Genomic DNA, 10694 nt, shown 5'->3' on the forward strand with positions numbered 1-10694 from the left:
AACCTGCTAGGGTTGTTGCTTCTTGCAACCATCACTTGGTCATCATCCCAGAGTTCTCTGACCCAGATTGTGTCATTGGTCCAGTACTCTGGGGTCCCTGAGCTTGGGGGTCGTATATTCTATGCTCACCCCACCAACCAGCTTTCTTCTGTGTGCTTGAGTCTCTGCAACCATCATTGTTTGAGCTTTTGGTGTTGGATTCTAGGACCTGAGCTCTTCAAGTTGGGTCCTTGATACTCTGCGGCTTGATGGTTGCTGCTTCCTTCACACTTATGGATTGTAAGCAACATATACTTAGCTTTAACCTATAAGCACAAGATAAAAATTGGGTTTGTCCAGTCAAACCCTGAAGAGGAACTTTCTAGAGCTTCTAAAATACCCCCAAAGTGACAATACTTATTTACACCTGCAGACAAACATGTGTTCCTCTTGAGCTCCTGAAGGTTTTTACGCTATACTTAGATTTTTAAAGCATTTCTGTAAGTTTAGATAACCTGTTGAATAAATCACCGCAATTCATTCCTATTGAGCCTTTCAAAGTAGGGAGTACTGTGCTGGATTGCACCCATCTTGCCATGGATTTTAGGGGTTCGTGGGCTCTTTAACACACCCTACCAATGCATTTTTTACATATACTGTAAGATTTTCTAAAGTATTAATTTAAACTATGGTTCCTTAATGCATCACTTATAGTAAAAGAGTACAAATATTTTCAGTATATTGTGTGGTATACTTGTTGTGCTTGTTTGGTAATAATTGCATCCTCATTTCAGCCCTCTCCCCACCTATGGGTGAAGCCGGGCTGCTGTCACATTAGGACAGTGGGATTTGGAATATTTTGGTGGAAACCCTGTGCACAAAGAAGCTTAGTCTTTTGTACCCCCCCCCACCAGAGGGCTTTAGAAAAACCCAAATCCAAAATGTCAAAAATATAAAAGGAACCAAGATATTACATAATAACAACCCACAATGGATTTCAGACCCAACAAAACCAACAAGAGGTTTCTGTATGAAGGAGGTGAACATTGCTTGCACACACGCCCCTCATAGCCGTTAGATTTACATTCCCTTATAACTAAAAACATTTTTGGAAATAATGAAATTGACAACTGGAAGAAGAAATTCAATGTTGGAAATAGGAAGCACAACATTGTAAAAAGAATATGATGGCATTAAAGCCATCAGTGTGTTTCATTAAGGTACACCAGCAGTGATGTTGAGACATGGATGTCGCTCCAAGCAATAGGGGGACCTAATATGCTTTGTAGTATGTGTTTCATAACACAAACATAGGAAGGTAACTTAATGACTAGAAGATCGTGTGATTTTTCAGTGACATGAACAAAGATGTTTTGTTCTATGAAAGCCAAAGAAATCTGTATTCAGCTTGGATAATTAGTTTAGTTTTTCATAATTTGTATTGGTTTATAAACAGTGTAACTTACAGACGTCAATACATGATCCATAACACTGCATCAATAGTGTGTCTACATAACCTCTCAACTCCCCCCAGCCAACTCCAGCCTATCCCACCCAGTGTACCATATCATATTCAACAGTCTGTCACAAACTATACATTGGTATAAACCCATCAGGTCACAGGGGAAGTCCCACCTCCCGGGCTACACCATGCACTGATGCCGACAAGTCTTGTACCAATTGCTTCCAGGAATCTAGGGATCCGCTTTGTTCATCTTGGTCACTACGGGCCGCCTCTTGCCATACTGCGGTTTCCGCTTGCAACAATTTCTGGAGGTCCCTCCATCATAGGCACATCTCCGATCGCTTGCACGCTTTCCATCCCATAGCTATCCTACGTTTCCCCAGTATGTATGCTAGGTATTTTAGTTTACTAATGTGTCTCGCCTGCTTCGGACGTGCAAAAATACCTAACATGCAAGCTGTCAGGAAACCCACCTCTAATATTATACCTGTAGCAGCAACAGCCCGAGCTATCTCCTCCCAAAAATGCCTAATATCTCTACACGCCCAAAACATGTGAGGTAAATCTGCATCAATCATTCTGCATTTTGCGCATACCTCTTCTGTCGCACTGCTAAATGTGACAGCATCAGATGCGCCCTATTAGTGACATACAATTGGATCAACTGGAGCTTTGCATTTTAAGAAACCTTTTTATGGTACGTTAAAGCTCTGTTCCTGGATGTATCTGTCAGTTCCTCATGTAAGTCTACCTCCCAACTGCGCTTGGTCTGCACCATCCTATCATCTGATCGTGACATGAACAGCTCGTATAGCCGTGACACCTCGTGTCCCCCTTCTGAAATGTCATAGAGTGTTTCTATGATCTCATCCTCTTGTAATATCGCATCAGGAACAGGCCATCTGCTCTGCACCCTCTGAAGTAGTGCCACATGTGTGATATACTGCCCTGAATGTATTCCTGTTTCAGAGGCGAGTGTGTTGAAATCCATCAGTTTACCTTCTTGCAATAGGTCGCCCACCGTTGCCACACCCATTGGTTCCCAATATTTCCTTATCTTCAATCTGAGTTGTGAATCTTCACATTTTAGCGACACTAATGATACTTGGGGGGAATACTGCGAGTCTATATCCAGAGAGTGGCCTGCTCTACACCCTGTCTCTTTGCCCAGTTTCAAAAGTAGCGGGGGGTCAAGGGTGTATGACTTAACAGTCCATATCATTTCCTTCAAGAAGAATGGGGTACACTGTGGCTGTAATAACAAGGTGTCTTGGGACTGCACATCCAACAACTAATTCGGCACAAATTGTAATTGACACACCATAAAGCAAGCCTCAAAATGCGGGGTGCCAATCCCACCCTGGGCATCCGGTTTTTGCAATTTAGCAAGGGCCATACGGCATCTCGAGTTATGCCATAGAAAACTATGACATATTGTTTCGAACCTCTTGAAGAAGCTACTGGGTATACTGTATGGCACATTAGTGAAGAAATGGAGGAGCCTTGGCAGGATCAACATCCTTAATATCGCCTCTCTCCCCATCAACGAAAGCGACAGTTTTGCCAACATAAACATGGATTTCTCTATTTTGTCCACCACTTTCACAGTGTTTTGCAAGTGTGCCGTTTTAGGGTTGTGATGAATATCTACCCCTATGTATCTGAATCAATTTAATCGGCAGTATTGGCAACCTGTCTAGGGTTTTCACTTTGTACCCTGCTAAGGGGAACAAGCATGACTTTTAAGCATTAATCGTGATAGCTGATAGGGCAGCGTAACGTTCCAACACATCTGTAATATACTAGAGATTCATTTTGGAATGTTGTAAGTATAGGAGCATAGCATCAGTATACATGGAGAGCAGATGGCTATTGCCACGTATAGCATAAATAGCATAGAAGACCACAGACAACCCTGCCTGGTACCTTTACTTAGCTGCCATTGATCTGAAATGCACCCACTGGTCTTACCCCTAGCAATCGGACTACTGTAGAGTAGCCGCGCCCACTTAATGTATGTTGGTCCCATACCGGAGCCCTTCAACACTGCTAGCAGCCATGGCCACCTGACTGAATTGAATACTTTAACTGCATCTAGTGAAGCCAATGGAGATTGATATGTACTATCCTGAGTATAGTCTATAATATGGAGCAACATCCTGATATTACATGTAATATTTCTATTTGGGACATATCCGGACTGGTCTGGGTGGATAAGTTTAGATATTTCCGGCTTGAGCGTATTGGCCAATAGGGCTGTAAATATCTTCCCATCCTGATAAAGCAACGATACGGGCCTGCAACAACCACAGTCGTCATCCGGCTTGTTGGGCATCAGCAACGGGACAATTATAGATTCCCTTAGTATTGCTGGCAATATGCATTTCTCCAACGCTTCTTTTAGCATTTCCAACAATGGGGCTACCACATCGGTCATGAATTCTTTGTAGAATTCACTGGGTATTCCGTCTGCTCCCGGAGCTTGGCCAGTCGGGAACCTCTGTATGGTGGATTACAGTTCCTCCACCGTTTTTGGTGCCTCCTGCATGCACACTGTCTCTAGTTTGGGGAGCTCTATCTGCTCCATCGCCCCTCGTCAATTGTTACTTTGTCGATGTCTCTGCATATAGCTCCCTAATCATAAAAACATTTATTTATACCTTCCTGGGTCGTGTAAGCATTTCCATTACTCCCTTTAACCTCCCGTATCAAGCCCCTCTTAAACTCACTCTTATAAAGCCAGGCCAACAGACGTCCCGGTTTATCTACTTCTGCATGTTGCTTTTCTATGTATTTACTATAATTCAAAATGCCTAGTCTAACCCAGCGATTAAAATATTCCTGCTGCAATCAGGCTTCTTCCTGTGGCCGCTCCATGGTTGTATCTTCTGTGCTGCCCAAGGCCTCTAGTTTGGCCTCCGCTCTGACCAAATCCCTCTATTGTAGCTTGCGTTCCCCTGGCTGTAGCCATCGCTGTCCCTCTAATCACCACTTTGAATGCTTCCCACAGTGTGCCAGCCGAACTTCCACTTCCCTTCTTGTATCATTTCTGAAATAATCTTTAACCCCTTCCCTTAAGTGTTCCCTAAATATGTCTTTGAGAGATTTGCTTCTCAGTTTCCAAGTTGGGATGCGTGCCCTGTGGCGTGGGGGGGGGGGGGGGGAGAGATAGTGCTGCCATGTGGCCAATAAGGGGCATGATCTAACAATACTCGTGCTTTATATTGTGCCGTTGTGAACTCTTACAGTGTCTCCTCCTCAGTAAAGAAATAATCCAATCTGGTGTACAAGTCTTTTGGGGCGGTTTAGAGTGAATATCCCCAAGCTTGTGGGTGTAAGGCATACATCCGATAACGTAAACGGTCACATTATTGTAGTCAGGACTTTGGCAGCCGGGGCAGGGTGCACCAACCTATCATCTGATCTATCCAACTTAGGGTTCAGAGTGCAATTAAAGTCACCACCCCATATCATAGTGCGATCTCTATACCTGGCCATTTGAGGGTACATTGACCTAAAGTCTACCTGGATTCTAACCTATCCATGAATAGACAAGTCAATGCTATCGCCTCCTGCACAGCATACCATGCTAAACTAATTAATGCAGCTAGGCCATTCCTCTCCAAAGAGAACTGCACCAACGTAGCCAGAGCCATACTGGCTCTAGGCTAGACTACTGTAATGTACTCTTCCTAGGTACTTCCACAAAAAACATGGAAAGACTGCAAGACATTCAGAACAACGCGCTCCACTCACCTGACTCAAGGCATCTCCACATTAAGGTTGCCAGCAAATCAGCCCATTGGCTACCAATAAAAGAGAGGATCATATTCAAAACCTTGACACTGACCCACAAGTGCAACCATCTCTCCGCACCAGAATACCTATCACAAAGGATCCACCCCTCCACCTCCACAAGAACAACTAGAGCACCCTGCGCCAACATGCTTTGTGTGCCCATGGTAAGGAGAACTAGAGCAGGTGGCGCCAGTTTCCCTTCCCTCGCACCCTCACACTGGAATGCCCTACCTCCTACCCTCCGAGGCGAGGTATCTCTCATGGCATTCCGTAAAGCCATGAAAACTGTGCTCTTCACCTGATGTACGCCACGATCACCAGCTAGCCTGATAAATCCCAAAAATGTACCATGTATATATGTGCCCTAATATATCATTGTACAACGTGTAAATGATTTTCGCAGCTGTTCCCACCCTGTAACTAAGCTCCATGCAAGTATTAGAGCCTTGATGCTTAAGGGCTGCTGTGCGCTATACAAATATAATAAAGTAGTCTGCCGTTCACTGGTTTGGTGCATACGTGTTGACAATATAAAGCTTCCTCTTTTCCATCATACCTTGTACTAGAACCATTCTGCCCTCTGCGTCTTTATAGGTCTTCAGAACTTTGAACGGGACTGACGGCGCCACCCATAGCAGAACTCTTCTTGCAAATGCAGCCTATGACAAGCCCAGGGTCCACCCCCTCCATTTTCCTGCCAATGTTGCTGGTCTGTCCACAGTTAAGTGTGTTTCTTGGAGGAGTGATATATCTATTTTTTGGCTCTTTCAAAATTGCATGACCCCATTTCGTTTAATAAAGCTATTGAGCCCTCTAACATTACATGAAACTATTTTAAGGTCCTCCATCCCAAGTTAGTGATCTAGCTTGTCTTGACAGTCCTGTGTGCATAGTATACATCGTGCGTGTGGTTCTATAGGCTAACTTCCCATTAACAACCCCAACTCCCTTCTTAACCTCTCCCACCCCCAACAGTTGCCCAGCTCAATACCTTGTGCTCAGGCATTCCTGCTTCTTACCCCAAGGCTTCCTGCCATGGTGTATATTCCGCTAGGAGTGCAGCAGGTGGATACTCTAAAAACAGTATCCGTGGACCAGTCCACACACGGGCGTAGGACGTCCCCCTACAGTGTGCCCCTGAATGGGTCCCACTGTAAGCTCCCATGCTACACACAATAATAATGACAGTGTGTCAGTAAAAGGATGCTTCGTATTGTGATCAGCGGGTTGCATCTCATCCGATCTCGCTTGCATTCGTCAGTCGGCATTACCTTCTGTGGTGGGCGGGTCTTTCGCTTCGGTCGGTATATTTTCAGTGTCCATCCATTCATGTGCATCCTCATGATTATCAAAGAAGACACTTCTGCCTTTGTGCATCACTTTCAACTTCGCCGGGTATGGTAGCATGTACTTGAAGTTTCCTTCTCGTAGTCTCCTCTTGACTGACGCGAAGTTCATGGCATTGCACCTGCGGAGTGTAATCCAGATGAACAAGTTACTTTCTTACCTGGTAACGTTCTTTCGATGGGATGGTCCGACGATGTATTCCCTATCTATGACCGGTAATGTCCGCAGCACAGCTGCGGACATTACCGGTCATAGATATGGAATACGTCAGAGGACCCAATCCCCTCGAAATGCCGTAATATTTGGAGACGCCTTTTGTATCGTACAAGCAAATAAGTTGAGGAACCTTTTCACAATGGACACTATTAAAAGTAGACCTCAGCGCCCTTATATATGTTGAGAAAATAGTGGTTGTCGCATGAACTTAGTAACGACGGAGTAAATACTGGTTCCTCCACTCCGTTTTGCAAAAGAGTAGTAAGGGTTTTTGTTACACTTATCACATTCAGGCGCCAAGTATTCAAAGAAAAAATCCCACTCAATAGGATTATGTTTTATAGATTAATGTATTTTATGAACAGGTGCCCTATTATGATGACACGTGTTTCGACGGACCCAGCCGTTAGTACAGAAAAGGCATTAGTAAGCATTCAGCAAATCTTCGCTTATTTTTAAAGACTGTACGAGCTTCAAACGCTTACCTGAATCCCAGCCGCTCTTGGGGGAACTCTGTCTCTGGAACTTCTCATCCATCTGCAAGAGGGAAAAGACACTCCAGGTTAGCGTGGAAACATCTAGAGGCGCCACATACCGCGCTTACTCACCGCATTTCTTCTTCATAACCGGCATCCAAGCTGAAAACATCACGGCACCAAAAAGACACAGAAAAATAACTCAGTTCAATACAAATACAAAAGGGTTGCATTGCGCTCTCACTCACCTTCAGCACTACTCATCTCAGCAGCACGTCGCCATCCCCGGACGCCAGCCATCATCTAAGGAAGGAAAGGAACGAAGTTAGAGAACTGTTCAAAAGACTCATTATACTTACCTGTCAGACTCTTGCCAGTGAAGTAACTAGGCAGCAACGAGTCCGCATCAATCAACGCGCCCCTGCGCTTAAAGCAGGACGGAGAGCACACTTTCCAAGAAAACAAGGTGAGCTGTGGATCAAAGGGAAGGGTTGGACCCCGGGGAAGAAGGGGTTCAAGCACATAGAGACAATAGGGAGTTAAAACTCTACCAATCCTGTGTTTCAGGCCCAGTCTCCAGTCGAGTAGACTCCAGGGAAGGGTTTGAGGTTGTAAGAGGTCAGAACAGGCTGAGTGACGTCTCCGTGGATACCAGATGAGCATTACGGCAATGCTCATCCAATCTGCCGAAACCACGAGAAGATCTAGGTTATAAATTTATAAAACTTGAGAGAGCGTCACGTCGAGAAATAGATAAATATTGGGAAATCATTTCCATTAAAAATTACATCAGTAAGGAGCAAATACCAAGGGGACTGAGAATTCTAATTCTTCCTGATTTCACAAGCGACGAAGATAAAGACCTGGCTGAACTTTGGGAAAAGAACCTGTACCTAAGCTCAAAAAACATGTTAGATCTTCTGGTTGAGCATGCCACCAGAGAACACAAAAGAATTACTGAACAAATAGATGCAATCAAAAAGGAGATCACTGAGGCTAAGGCCCTAGCGGTCACAAAAGAAAAAAACTACCAAAGACTACACTGCTGCCCACGCATCCCACCGGGTGGCTTGATTCTGCCCACTGGGATTGCCTCGTCCAGGCGGCACGGTCGCTGGCGGGCACTCTTGCTACGGATGTTGTGTCCCAGTCATTGCGTGTTACGATTATGCTAAAGGCAAGGCAGCACCCCACTGTCTGGGCACTACGTGCCAATGTCTCCTTCCACGCCTGGGCATTCCGGTGGATTTGCGCCGCCCAAACTCAGCTCACATAGACTGCTGCTATCCAACGAGAGCGTCAGCCTTTGCTGTTGTCACCAGTTAATGCACTGGACTACTTATATGCCACAGGTGCACGGCACTTTTGCGCAAGCTCTTTGTAATGCCTTCTGAGCAGGCAGGGAGACAAACCGTGCTCACTCTTCTTCTGGTGCATGGGCTAGATTGTGCCAGGCGGCTCCAGCCAGAGCCCTGTGTTATTTTATTTGTCTAATTTCTACAGGGAGCGTTTGCGTAACTGTTGATTTCTGTGCAGCCCCCCTTTTGGGCCGCTATTATGTCACTGCAGATGTCACAGCCTTCCGTGCACCTCAGTGGCCGGAGCCCAATTGTTAATCTTGCCTGTTTGTAATGGCCAGGGACTATAGGCTGCCCTTGATCGCCTTGCACATGCTCTTCTTTCAGGCTATATTTCCTCCCCCTACAACAAACATCAAACACACAGAATTGACCGCTGAAGACGGGCGTTAGGCACTGATCCAAGTCGGTCTGTATTATTGAAATGTGGTAATCCTTTCCGATTTACCGTTTAACTAGCCGTTCCACGGAAAGCTGATTAGCTAGGCTCCTCCCTTGTATACTTCCCAGCCTCTGCAGTGCTCGCCAGGGACTCCAAATGTTCGGTGTGTGCTCCGCACTGTGTAACTGCCAGAATTGGCTATCCCTCGATGCGGCTAGGTTATCCGCTACGTGGCAGTCCATCAGTATGTTACAGGGTGCGGCACCGATGCCTTGGCATCTACTGCAGTGACGCTGCCTATACCTTGGATGTTCCTTTGTGAGGCCGGACCACAGTGGAAACCGACAAACAGATTTTTGAATCAAGTGCCTTATTGCCGCCATGCGTTTTTCAGCAATCCTTTCCTACACGCAGACCTTTGTCTGTGTAGGTGGACCACACTGGGAAGTGGATATCAGCATATTAATACTGAATAATGCAACCTGTGTCCTGTAGCTGCATCTTCTTGGGCTGTGGGTGTGCCGAGGGCAGACCCTAGAGCGAACCAGCTTTTAGCTCAACTCTTTCCGTTCAGACCCAGCGCTTATAATACTATAGCGGTCGTCTTCACATATGAAACTCAGAAGCGGCCAGACCGCAGTGGAAACAGGCAACAGATTTTAGAATCAAGTCCCTTGTTACCGCCACCCATTTTTCAGCGATCCATTCCTACACGCAGGCCTTTGTCTGTGTAGGCAGACCACGCTGGGAACTGCATATCAGCGTATTAATACTGAATAATGCAACCTGCGTCCTGTAGCCGCATCTTCTTGCGCTGTCGGTGTGCCGAGGGCAGACCCTAGAGCGAACCAGCTTTTAGCTCAACTCCTTCTGTTCAGACCCAGAGCTTGTAGCACTGTTGCAGCCGTCTGCGCATATGAAGCTCTCCGATGTGGGCGGACCGGAAACAGGCAGATCTTCTCTGCTTTTGCATTTATCCAGTCCCCCACACGTCCTGAAGTGATTATGCCCAACGCCACCTGCCCTCTCTGCTAGGGCCGGACCACTGTTCGAGCCAGGCACAGGGCAATTTGAGTCTAGATAACACTGCTCAGACATCCGGTGCTGCAATGTTGTTTACTCGCCATTGTGTTCTGCAGTGGCCACCATTTTGATCTCGGACTCCGGCGGGGCCTCGAACTTCACAGTCTCGTTCACCACAGTATAAACTACCAGCAGTATGTCTGCACACGATTATGCATGCCACTTTCAGACATCGATGCAATGTTGCACCTGGGCAACAAAATGGCAGCCCATGCAAGTCGGGTCCACAGTTAGAGGCCAGGATAATAACGGATCATCTGGAGCGCCAAGAGAAAACGTCCTCACAGCATGGCTGTCTCACCACACCGTGGATAATTAGTTTCTTCTAATTCAGTATAATCTAAAAATCATCAGAAACGCATGGCAAAGGTTTAAGCTCACTTTCGATAACAGCCTTCTTCATTCACCTGCTGTCCAACTTCCGTCTCACAAACGTGTGTCCTAGGGATTATAAATCACTTTCTTTATGAACTAGTTTTATAACTATAGCCTCATTTTAGCTGAGCTATGTTAAGGCTCAACTTAGTTGGTGGGAGAGTTTATCATGAAGCTATCTTTCGTCTCAATTTTTTAAGCACATTTTCTGTGGG

The sequence above is a fragment of the Ambystoma mexicanum genome, chromosome 13 (assembly GCF_040938575.1).
Source record: "Ambystoma mexicanum isolate Mex_15411 chromosome 13, UKY_AmexF1_1, whole genome shotgun sequence".
NCBI classification, from domain to species: domain Eukaryota; kingdom Metazoa; phylum Chordata; class Amphibia; order Caudata; family Ambystomatidae; genus Ambystoma; species Ambystoma mexicanum.